This window comes from Zootoca vivipara, chromosome 1 (genome assembly GCF_965207765.1).
Source record: "Zootoca vivipara chromosome 1, rZooViv2.hap1.1, whole genome shotgun sequence".
Classification (NCBI taxonomy): domain Eukaryota; kingdom Metazoa; phylum Chordata; class Lepidosauria; order Squamata; family Lacertidae; genus Zootoca; species Zootoca vivipara.
In genome coordinates this window covers 21,949,604-21,961,605 of record NC_142582.1, presented here as the reverse complement: position 1 = coordinate 21,961,605, position 12,002 = coordinate 21,949,604, and the positions used below count along the sequence as shown (strand labels likewise).

Genomic DNA, 12,002 nt, shown 5'->3' with positions numbered 1-12,002 from the left:
GCAGTCCAATGTAAAATGGTGTTGCAGAAATTTAGCCTGCTATGAGTCACAATAGCTATATATGACCTTCTGAAGAAGGGACACAGCTATCTGGTCATTTATGAGCAAAGCTGTTTATTAAGGAGTACTTGCAACCTATGAACTTGATTCTTCAAGAAAACATGGCGCATCCTTCAGTTGGCTTTCCTACTGACCAAAAGCACCTCATCAAGTTTTTGACCCTTGAACATGTGGAACCTACATTCCTCCTGCACAACTTTGTATCGGATAGCTCTTACAAACCAAGGTGCGTGACAACTTACATTTTCTGAAATAAATGCAAAAAAAGGTCCAGAAATTCTAAACAAGCATCTAAATGACTTGCATTTGCGGCACTAACATCACCTGTTGGGATAGAGAATGCTTATGAACATTTCTGCTGCTCAAGGAACAAAGTTGCTGGAATGTTTGCAGTCTGTAAGAAAAGGGAAATTGTCAGTTTAACAGTAACATTGGCCCTCTAGCTTTGGAAGGGCATCTTGTGTTTTAAATCTGACCTTAAAAATACAGGGCTGTCCCCACCCCCCACCCCGCTTCCCAAATATTGAGTTACAAATATTGAACCTGTAGTTATGTTTCTCTGTTCTCTGCTGGTGGTCAAGGAAGCATCGTCATGGGAGGGGTGTTTCTAGGACTAAGGCAAAACTGTTCCTTTGTTATTTCTGCTGTTGGATGCTGCATGTTGTTTAAGTAATTTGTTATATTCATAGTATCGGAATGTGCTTTCTTTTGGCACATTGTTATATTGTTGCTATTGTTTTTGCTATGTTGTTACGAAATAAGTTTTGTTTGAAACCTAGGGGCCAACTTCTATGGGCTGAGATCCCTTCATCGTCATGCCCCCAATAAAACATATGAGGCGTCCAGGGCCCCGAAAGTTGATGGGCATTGCCAGGGCCAGATGTATGTTTAATGAGGTCCTAAGCTACTGAAGGTAATGGGGCCCTTTGTATGTCCAGCTGTCCTTTGTCAACAACAAATTGTCACTTTTTTGTGTGTGTGTTGAATATATGCTATATGGTAATTTATAAACCTAATGGGTATCTAAAGCCATTTGCGCATAACAAAATATGCATTTTATCAAAGTAATTGTTGAACTGAAATACAATCAAGAAGCTGTTTTTTTAATCTTATATTTTGGGGAATTTACATCCAGGTTTTTTTCTTTAACTTTTTTGGGGGCCCTCAAGAGCCCTGAGCTATAGCTTGTTTAGCTTATACGCAAATCCGGCACTGGCAGCATTGCTATTCAAATGCGGGGGGCTTACCTGACCTTACCTGTCCCAATGCCTTGTTCCAAGTTGGCGCACCCCTGGCTTGAAATGCGCCTTTTTCGTTGTAAACCGCTTTGAGCATGTTTATTATTATTATTATTATTATTATTATTATTATTATTATTATTATTATTATTATTATTATTATTTGTGCGCCAAAGCGGCATACCCATAAAACGAATGGATGTGAAATCGCGCTTGGAAATGTGCAAATTGTTTAAAACCAATACATGACTGTTGGGGGGGGGCGAAGAGGCAGCCTCGGCCGCCCCCTTTCCAGACCCTCCGAGTGCCCCTATTTTCCAGGAACAGCCCTGGATTTGCAAAAGGCGATTTGAACCCTGAAGGTCCCACTTGGACATCCCTAGGAGAAATGTCCCGGGAGGGTATGCCTCTCCCTTTCCCAGAGGGCTGGGTAGGTTGGGGCGAGGGGGGATTAGCAGCGCGTCTTCTCCGCCCGTGCGAGCGAGCTTCTCTCCCCCGGGAACTGGAGAGGCTTGGCTGGTGCATGATCGCTTTTCCTTCAGGGTGGGGCTTGTTATTGCGGTCTCTTGGCCGACCCTGCCTCGCAGCAGCAGCAGCAGCCGCTACAGCACCTCGCGAGAGGGCGGCGGCGGCGGCTGTTGCAAGGGAGAGAAATGCACCTCGCCGTTTTGCCTTGACCCCGCGCTTAGGTTCCTCTGCGGGAAGCGAGCGAGCGAGCGCAGCCGAGGGTAGGTGGGGCGGGCTCGGCTGTCTTGGCACCAAGCAGCACCCCCCACCCCCACCCCGCTTTTGTCCGGTGGGGCAGCGCCGACAGGCCCGGGCAGAAGCAGCAGCAGCGTGGCGGCCTCCTCCCTGGGCGATCCCGCCCCCCTCCGCCTTTTCTCTGTTGTTTCGTCCCGCCTTTTTCCTCGCTGGAGCCCTGCGGCCGACCAGCCTTGCTTGCTGCGCGCCCTAGCCGAGGCCCAGGTGAGTCCTTGCTCCGCCTGGCCAGGCGCTCCTCCCCGGCGGCGGCGGCGGCGGAGAGGCGAGGAGGGGCGGGGAAATTGAGCCGAGCAGGCCCAGCCTTGCGGCCTCGGCAGGCTTTTGTTTCTCCCTCCTCCCCCTCGCGCGGGGCTGCCTGCTGCTGCGGCTTTGCCTCCTCCCTGCAGCTGCGGAGGTAAAAGCGGTTCCTGGGGGTGGGGTGGGGGGTTCGTGGGAGGAGTGAGTGGGGGGGAGAGAGTGCTGGGTGTGTGTCCAGGGCGCCTGTCCCCAAAATGCATGCCCCGTGGGACGGGTTGGGGGGCCGCATACATCCCTCCCTCCTTCACTTTCCAAACGCCGCCTCCATTTTTCCACCCCAGGTTGACCATTTGTGCCCCGGGGTTTCTCTTTTCGTGGTGGCAGGCGAGGGTCCGCATGCAGCAGCAGCAGCTGCGGCGGAGCTTCTTTCTTGCTTCCTTCTTCAGCCCAGCCCAGCCTCCCCCCTCCTCAATTCCCCATCTCTCATGCACGCCGCTATGAATCAAAGCCCGTGTTTGCTACCAGAGCAACAGGTTTCTTTTTGCAACTTGCATCTATATCCATGTACAGTATATTATCCGTCCTACAAATCGCAGCGGGGCAGAGTCCGCCTCCCGCCTCTCCGCTGCTTTCCCGTTGCTCCCAGGTCTCTCCTTCTCTTGCACTTCCTTTCCCTTCCCTTTGTGTTGTCACTTTCCAAACCCTGCCTTGAGTGCAAGCGGGTGAGTGCTGAACGGCACCAGCCGATTTCTCTCCTCTCTCTCTTGGCATGTTCTGCTTCTAATAATAAAAAAATTCCCTTCATCCTTATCCAGACTTTAAGCTGGGTTCTGAAATGAAAAGAAAAAACAAACCCAGAGAGAATGGTTGGTTTTGAGAGAGAGCCTTGCCTCCGAGGTGAGAAGCTTGCATCCTTGGTAGCCTGGAGGTGGCTTCTTCACTGTGACTTGCAACTGATAGTAAAAACATAACCCAGAGCACTATTCCCTGGCCATCTTGTGACTTATGGTGGTAGTAGTCAGGGCTTTGTCATCCTTTTGGTTTTGCAGAAGAAATGCATGACTGGGGGGTTGTTGATTCAGCACAGCATTCAGCCTTGCGGTTACTACTATATCCGTTGGTTTGGGAAAGGTCCATTATTTTTACTGTTTTGTCTCCCCACTTATCTTACTTAGTGAAAAGGTGGCTGATTTAAAGCTCTTTGAACCCATTCCCTTGTATTGTGTGGCACATTGAAAGAGGAGAAAGGTGTGTGTTTGTGTGTGCATATGCGTATTTCTTTAAAGGTCTGGGAATCGGATAACACCAGATCTTACAACTGTAATGGTAATAGGTCTGTGGTCCTTGTCAAGCAGCAGATTTGTCTGTCTCCTTACTTTGAGAACATGTAACAGAGCTTTGCAGTCAAATGAACATGTAAAAATGGTGGCTCTGCAGATACCTCCTCATATCGGCATTTGTGTTGCAATTTAGTGAGCATTGATTTTCTTCTCCCTTTGCTTGCTCCATAATTGTTGAGGTGAAACCAGTTACAACTACCTTGTTCTTTCATTGCCATGGTGAAGTTTTGGTTTTGCACTAAATAATTGAGTTTTCTAGTTTGCAGAGGGCATGCATTGTAAGATGCGTTGTAATGGATACTGTACATTATAAGAGGAAGGGTGACTGCAGGTTAAAACTGAGAAGCCATTTTCAAAGGCCTAATCCTGATGTTGCATTGGAGATCATACTATGTTTTCGCACTATCCACATATACATAGGTTAGGTTCGAAAGCATATAAAATCATGCAGACCATTATAGAAATCCACATTGTGATTCCATGCCTTCAGTAGGTCTATGCCTGTAGGCCTTGGGATCTGGTCTGCACCACAATATTGGATCACATTCTTGGATAAATTCTGTGCTGACCCTGACCCTTTTAGGTGTTGTGAAGGGTAGGAAATGCTTCATGGAGAATTATGCTCTATTCAAACATTTAAATCAACAGAAATCTGAGCTTTTTCTTTTCCTGAAACTTTGTTGTTGTTGTTGTTGTTGTTGTTTAGTCGTGTAGTCGTGTCCGACTCTTCGTGACCCCATGGACCAGAGCACGCCAGGCACTCCTGTCTTCCACTGCCTCCCACAGTTTGGTCAAACTCATGTTCGTAGCTTCGAGAATACTGTCCAACCATCTCGTCCTCTGTCGTCCCCTTCTCCTAGTGCCCTCAATCTTCCCCAACATCAGGGTCTTTTCCAAGGATTCTTCTCTTCTCATGAGGTGGCCAAAGTATTGGAGCCTCAGCTTCACGATCTGCCCTTCCAGTGAGCCCTGAAACTTTAGGTATAGATAATTCCTCATTGATTTTGTAGTCTGATATTTGTAGTGGTGCTCACTTCAGTTGCTTTTTTGTAAATAGCTGGAGGCATCAGGATGACTCTTCAATAATAGGTGATCAAAAGCAAATACAGTGGTGCCTCGCTAGACGAATTTAATTCGTTCCACGGGTCTTTTCTTATAACGAAAAATTCATCTAGCGAATCCCATAGGAATGCATTGAATTTTTTTTGAATTTTTTTTTTGCCCATAGGAACGCATTAATTGAATTTCAATGCATTCCTATGGAAAACCGTGATTCGCTAGACGAATTTTTCATAAAACGAATTCGTCTAGCGAGGCAACCTCCGCTCGAAAAATCCTTTTGTTAAGCGGAAATTTCGTTAAGCAGGGCATTCGTTAAGCCAGGCACCACTGTACTGTACAGTAATCTTGTACATCTCAGTTTGCCACCAACAGAGGAATTGGTCAGGAAAAGAAGTTATGAGCAGGCAGGGAATAGCAAATGACATAGGGAAGAAAACAGTTTTAAGTGTCAGATATGACAGAGTTGGAGTTCTGATACAGGAGCAAAGAAGTGTAGCAAGCTGTAGTAGTTTGTACCACTTCAACCTTTCTAGGCTGCTTTTTGGTGTGGGTGGGTGTGACTTTTTGAGTGGGTGGGTGTTTCTTTGGTGAGGGCCAGTCCGTTAAGACTACTTTTGCATACTTCTTCAAGCTCTAAGGTTAAGGGTGCAATCAAGAATCGTAAGAACATCAGGAGAAGCAAAATTAACAGTGGCTGTATCCATTCCTATGGATCTGGGAAGCAGCATTTGTATAAGTACAAATTAGGCTTGAATCCAGGGACTAGAAACTAGAAGTATAGGGCAAACTGATGAATTTACTGAACAGAAAATTATTATCCCTTGCCATTGTATTTTTCTGTAGCTTTTAACCAGGCATCCCCAAACTTCGGCCCTCCAGATGTTTTGGACTACAATTCCCACCTTCCCCGACCACTGGTCCTGTTAGCTAGGGATCATGGGAGTTGTAGGCCAAAACATCTGGAGGGCCGCAGTTTGGGGATGCCTGCTTTTAACTTTTGCTGCATTTGATAAGCTTTGGAGGTTTATACTTTGGTACAAATCAGCATTGCATTTAAGCACTTGCCTGGTAACTACTATAGACAACAAGGAATTCTATGCAGGCAGGTCCATGGAATTGTATGCAAGAGATGGAGTTAGCTGGTGGAGGAGTAATAGAGCACTGTGCCCATCCTCTATGCCCAACATAGATACTGTTGGCTGCAAGAGGAAGAAAGCCCCTTCCTCCACACCCTGCACAAAAATGCAGTGGACTATTTATAGCCTAGTATAGAAGGCCTATTGGAGAATTGTACCTTCTCTTTAAAATAAAAATAAAAATCAGAATCGGTTGGGGAAAAATCATTATCGAATGTTATTCATTTAGGAGACAGACTTTTTAAATGCGTTATGCTTCATATTCCATGCTGGAGAGCGTCCTAGCTTGAAACATGTATGGAATTACTTTCTATGAAAGGAATTTTGATTCACATTTACTGAGTTATTTTTATTGCTCCTATTTTACAGCTGTCCTTAGAGCTACCATCCTTTGTTGATAACTCCCCAACTCTCCTCTTTCCTTCCTCCATAGTCTTAATGGCCTGAAAATAATTTAGTGTGCAGGACCAATTTTACTTAGGTTTGTGGGCCAGGTAAACATTGGAACCCGTATGATTGGAAGCTTTACTGGCTGATGTGTGTTTAGTGTGCCCTCTGTTGAGACTGCTATAGACACTGAGTTGTCCTCCTCTAAGATGTTACTATTTAAACCAGGGGTCAGCAAACTTTTTCAGCAGGGGGCCGGTCCACTGTCCCTCAGACCTTGTGGAGGGCTAGACTATATTTTTTTGGGGGGGAGGGGGATGAGCGAATTCCTATGCCCCACAAATAACTCAGAGGTGCATTTTAAATAAAAGGACACATTCTACTCATGTAAAAACACGCTGACCATCCGCGGGCCGGATTTAGAAGGCGATTGGCCCAGAACCGGCCCCCGGGCCTTAGTTTGCCTACCCATGATTGTATTCTGTGGTAAAAGTGGACTCCTTGCAACATTAACACACCAGGAGGTGCAAATGTGCCTGTAAGCTAGTATCTAGTTATTGCTGTAAAAGGAATCGGCGTGGTATCTTCAAGATTGGGACTAGAAAGATACATGTAAATTCAAGTTCTGTGTCTAACCCTTAGCCACTAGTGAGTATAACTACTCCTAAAACCATTTTTATTGTGTAGGGAAATGTCATGAGGGAATTGTGATGCCTATGCACCTACTTGGTTTGCTGATACAATAGCAACCTGAAACCACTGATTTAAGAACAATATTGAAAGGGGTCTTTATTTAAGGCTCTGCTGTTTAAATTTAAGATGTGTTTGAATGGAGTGCCATCTGTTGATTTGCGTCCTAGCGTGAACTTGGCTTGGGGGAAGAGTTCTGAAGTATTCACTTTCACTTCTGGAACTGCTTACCTTTTCCAAACCACGGACTGTAGTTTAACACTCACTATGGTTAGTTTCAGCAAGCCAGACTAATAGCTTGTGATTTGAAGCTGGTTTGCTTTGGCAGTAACCATAAAAGGTAAAGGTAAAGGGACCCCTGACCATTAGGTCCAGTCGTGACCGACTCTGGGGTTGCGTGCTCATCTCGCATTATTGGCTGAGGGAGCTGGCGTACAGCTTCCAGGTCATGTGGCCAGCATGACAAAGCCGCTTCTGGCAAACCAGAGCAGCACATGGAAACGCCGTTTACCTTCCCGCTGTAGCGGTTCCTATTTATCTACTTGCATTTTGACATGCTTTCAAACTGCTAGGTTGGCAGGAGCTGGGACCAAGCAATGGGAGCTCACCCCGTCACAGGGATTCGAACCGCCGACCTTCTGATCAGCAAGCCCTAGGCTCAGTGGTTTAACCCACAGCACCACCTGGGTCCCTCAATAAAAAAAAATAGTGTTAATAAAAAAAATAGTGTTAAACAATGATTCCTAGTTTAGATGTGTGCTTCCCCATCCTTCTTCCTGCACGAGCATGCCCAGGTTCATTCACGTGGCATTAAATCATGGGTTAGCATGTTCACATGTGGCCATTGAGCGAATACTTTGGGAAATGCCTTTTTGACAGTACCTGCTACAGTTTTCTATCCGCTGTGCAGCTTTCCCCACCAGTTCCTATCACTTGAGAATCTGGAAGCAATGCCTCGCTCTGAAGTGTAAGGAAAGTTTCCAAACAAATCTGTACATTAAACTGTGAGAAGAAAGCATGGTTGTAAAATTCTTTTTTAAATCCATAGGGCTTGAAAAACTGAATCAAATCTGAAAACGATTTTGTCAAGGGACAATCAATGTTTCCGGATACCACAACAGACACAGTAAGTAAAACCATTCACATTTTGAAGCATTATTTCGTTGTGTGGGATTGGCATGGGAGTATAGTTGTGTTCAAAATGTCTAACTCAAATCATGCTACAGCAAGAGATGTATTTGTGTAATGTGATATCTTCTCAAATGATGACACAGACTCCCTCTCAGCTTAAAGCATTTGTTTATGCTAGCCAATAAAAATTACTCGTCTTGCATTACCTTGTGTGTAACCCAAGTTCTTTAATGAGAATTTTGCTGTGAACAGGTATATTGATTACTGACACCGCAATTGTATGTTTAAGAAAGTCCCATTTGGTTCAGTATGGCTTACACTCAGTTTAGTGTGCATAGAATTGTGATGGAAAGTACTTAATGAAAATATGAGGCATTATGTAATGGGTTCGGAGTGTAAAGGCACATAGCTCACATTTGGCTTTTTGAATTCCTCAGGGGACATTTATTTTTCTTCCATCCTTCAGTACAGATGTGTTACTTTTATTTTTAAAAAGACCCTCTGTGAAGTAGGTTAGGCTTGCAGGTAATACTAAAATGGTGGATGAAGAAAAGCCCAGGTATAATGAATTGTGTTGCATATTCTGTATTAGAATCATAGAATCATAGATTTGGAAGAGACCACAAGGGCCATCCAGTCCTGCCAAGCAGGAAACACCATCAAAGCATTCTTGACATATACCTGTCAAGCCTCTGCTTAAAGACCTCCAAAGAAGGAGACTCCACCACGCTCCTTGGCAGCAAATTCCACTGCCGAACAGCTCTTACTGTCAGGAAGTTCTTCCTAATGTTTAGGTGGAATCTTCTTTCTTGAAGTTTGAATCCATTGCTCCGTGTCCGCTTCTCTGGAGCAGCAGAAAACAATCTTTCTCCCTCCTCCATATGACATCCTTTCATTATGATTTAGGCCAGTGTTCCTTTTAGGTTGAGAAGGAGTTCCTCAATGAGAAACTCAGTACAGTGGAACCTTGGTTCTCAAATGCCTTGGTACTCAAACATTTCGGATCCTGAACGCCGAAAACCTGGAAGTAAGTGTTCCGGTTTTCGAACGCTTTTCGGAAGCCGAACATCCAATGCGGTTGTCGGCGATTGCTTCTGGGGCGTCTGCGCCTTGGTTTTTGAACATTTCGGAAGTCGAACGGACTTCTGGAACAGATTACAGGTACCACTGTAATTGAAAACAGGCCATACTGGGAATATGGTAGAATTACAGTCGTGGTTCATGCGGTGAGGCACAACAGATAGGTCCAGGGTCTGGTTTGGCGCGTGGCTTCCTAGAACATCCCCTAGAACCTTCTATAGTAAACATGGTTCCTATGGCAGATATTCATTGGAAGACAAGTCAGTGTGCAATGTTTGCTGGCAATAGAAAATCTGAAATAGCAATAAGAGTTGGAAAATCAGGCTGAGTGATCTGAGGAATTTACAGAGGATAGTATTGAGTGTGCGTCTTTTTAACAGTCCTAATGCCTCAGGGATTTTAGAAGATGTCTGGTTTGGACGGACATGGGCAGATGTAGTCATGGATGCAGGAGAGCCAGTTGGCTTTGTTTACGAATGATGCGGTCCCAAGATTTCAAGCAAATAAGTGTTTGGAACATTACGAAATGCTGCATTGACACATCATTGCAAAACACGAAAGTTGGCTCACAGATATCTAATGCTAGTGCAGAAAAGTGTATGACAGTAGAAAGAAGAGAACTAGCATTTAATTTGGACTGTGAAGTTGTCTTCTGTTTTTAGGTGAGAAGATGAGTAACTACGATTCAGAAAAACCGAAGTTTGTGATACTTGCTCATAAATCCAGAGAGAGAGAAATTACAGTAATTAAGCTAAAAAGATTCTATGATTCTATTTTGGAGGTCTTTAAGCAGAGGCTTGACAGGCATATGTCAAGAATGCTTTGATGGTGTTTCCTGCTCAGCAGGGGGTTGGATTGGATGGCCCTTGTGGTCTCTTCCAACTCTATGATTCTATGATTCTAAGAGATGAAGGGATGATAGAGTGGATTAAACATCACTTGGAACAAACAGTTTGGAACAAGTGATACCCAGATTTAAAGGGTTGTATCCCAATGCTGTGCCAATGGACTTCTGCTGATGCAACAGGACTTCTTGTTTTGGAGGGTCCCTCGACTCTCTGGATCTGGGGGCTGCAGAGAAGGAGAGGGGAGTTCCTTGTGGAAGCAGAAGACTGCAGCACAAGTGGAACAGCAGCATTGGATACAATCCAAAGAGCTTTGGGATATTACCAGGGTTAAATATGAAACAGTCCCATACTTCTTTGGTTCATCTGGCCCACTGTTTGTTTTGACTGGCAGTGGCTCTCCTAACATCTGCAGGAGAGATCTTTTACAGTCATGCCTCAGGTTGTGAACGCTGTGGGTTGTGTGTTTTCGGCTTGTGCACTGCACCGAACCCAGAAGTACCGGAACGGATTACTTCTGGATTTCAACGCTTGCGCATGCGCAGAAACACAAAATGACGTCAAGCACAGATGCTCCGAATCGCGTCCTGTGCGTGCGCAGACGCGGCGGTGCGTGTTGCAAATATTCACAAACCGAGGTATGACTGTACAACTCGGTTACTAAGCTCTTTCTGATTTGAGATATAGGGATTGAATTTGGGACCTTTGCGTACAAAGGGTGTATTCAGCCACTGAGCTATAGCTACTGTGCCGATTTAGATTATTATTATTATTTATTTAAAAAGAGACTGATATCCAACAATAGCATCAGAATCTTAGTACAGTGGATCCTCCGGATATGAAATCAATTCGTTCTGGTGGTCCGTTCACACCCCGAAAATTATGTAAATAGAAGTGCGCTTCTGCGCATGGCGTGATTTGAGTGCTTCTGCGTAAGGCACGCAGAGCGCTAAATTTGGTGAATTGCTAGCATTGCTTCTAACTTCTAGGTTAGATTACTGCAGTGTGTTATATGTGTGGCTGCCTCTGATGATGGTTTTGTAGACTGCAGCTGGTGCAGAATTCAGTGGCCAGATTGCTGACTGGGGCAATATGATCCGAGCATATAACTGATCTTGCTAGTTCCTGTGCTCAATTCAAAGTGCTGGTTCTGACCTCTAAAGCCTTGTGCAGCTTAGAACCCCAATACCCCAAGGACTGTCTCTCCCCACCTGAATCAACCCACACCCTGCATTCATCATCAGAGACCGTTTTCCATGTGCCCCTTCCAAGGGAGGTGCAGCAGCTGGTGGCACAAGAACAGATATTCTCAGCAGTGACTCCCCATTTGTGGAATGCTGTCCCCATCGTTACCAGTTTTTTAGGTGCTGGGCAAAAACATTTTTATTACCCAAGGTTTTTGGTCCTTAATTTGGAGTATGCCTGTGGTCTCTTCTGCTCATCTTTTTAGTGGTGTAGATTGCATTCGATCTTATTTTACTCATGTTCTTACCTTCAGTTTTTACGTTTGTTTTTACATTGCAATTTGCTTTGAGTCACTGAAAAACGTTACTAATAAATATAACCTGCTATGAAATATGTCATTTTTTGAGAGGCAGGAGTTCAGTTTGCTAATCTGTAAGATTTGAGTATGCTTATATTTGAAGTGCTAATATATCATTACACGATTAAACTTGAGTAGAAAAAAATGGTAAAATCTTTTATCTGAGGCAAGTGTAATCTGTGGCGGGATTGACATATTACAGTGTGTAGCACTTTCCTGTTTTGTATGTGGCCTATGAACATGCTATTGACATGTACATAACTTGGTTTTTTGCCAGTTGATTCCACAAATGTGCGGCTAGCTCACCTTGGAGCCCATAAATGAACCTCCAATGGTTGGAAGTTTCTAGGTGATAGTAGATAGCTATGCCTCTAGCTGTGCATAGATTCTTCTTGCAGCAGAAGGGAACAAGCAAATTGTGCATTTGTTGTCTGTAGTGTTTGTTGACAGAGACACACTATTTATTTCCAAGATGTATATGCAGCCCAACT

General features: G+C 44.6%; 1 protein-coding gene across 6 annotated transcripts in view; it reads left to right on the top strand.

Annotated features, from left to right (window-relative positions):
• Positions 1 to 1,719: 1,719 nt before the first annotated feature.
• The window catches only part of SESTD1 (SEC14 and spectrin domain containing 1), a 57,017-nt gene continuing 46,734 nt past the window's right edge, over positions 1,720 to 12,002 (top strand). The window contains exons 1-2 of one of the 6 annotated variants that reach the window (XM_088676765.1): positions 1,720 to 2,026; positions 7,961 to 8,038. The gene's annotated coding sequence lies outside the window, so the exon portion shown is untranslated. Of the gene's footprint in view, positions 2,455 to 4,341; positions 4,619 to 7,960; positions 8,039 to 12,002 lie in introns of those variants that run through there. The other 5 variants (XM_088676759.1, XM_088676781.1, XM_088676760.1 and 2 more) reach the window with 5 other exon arrangements.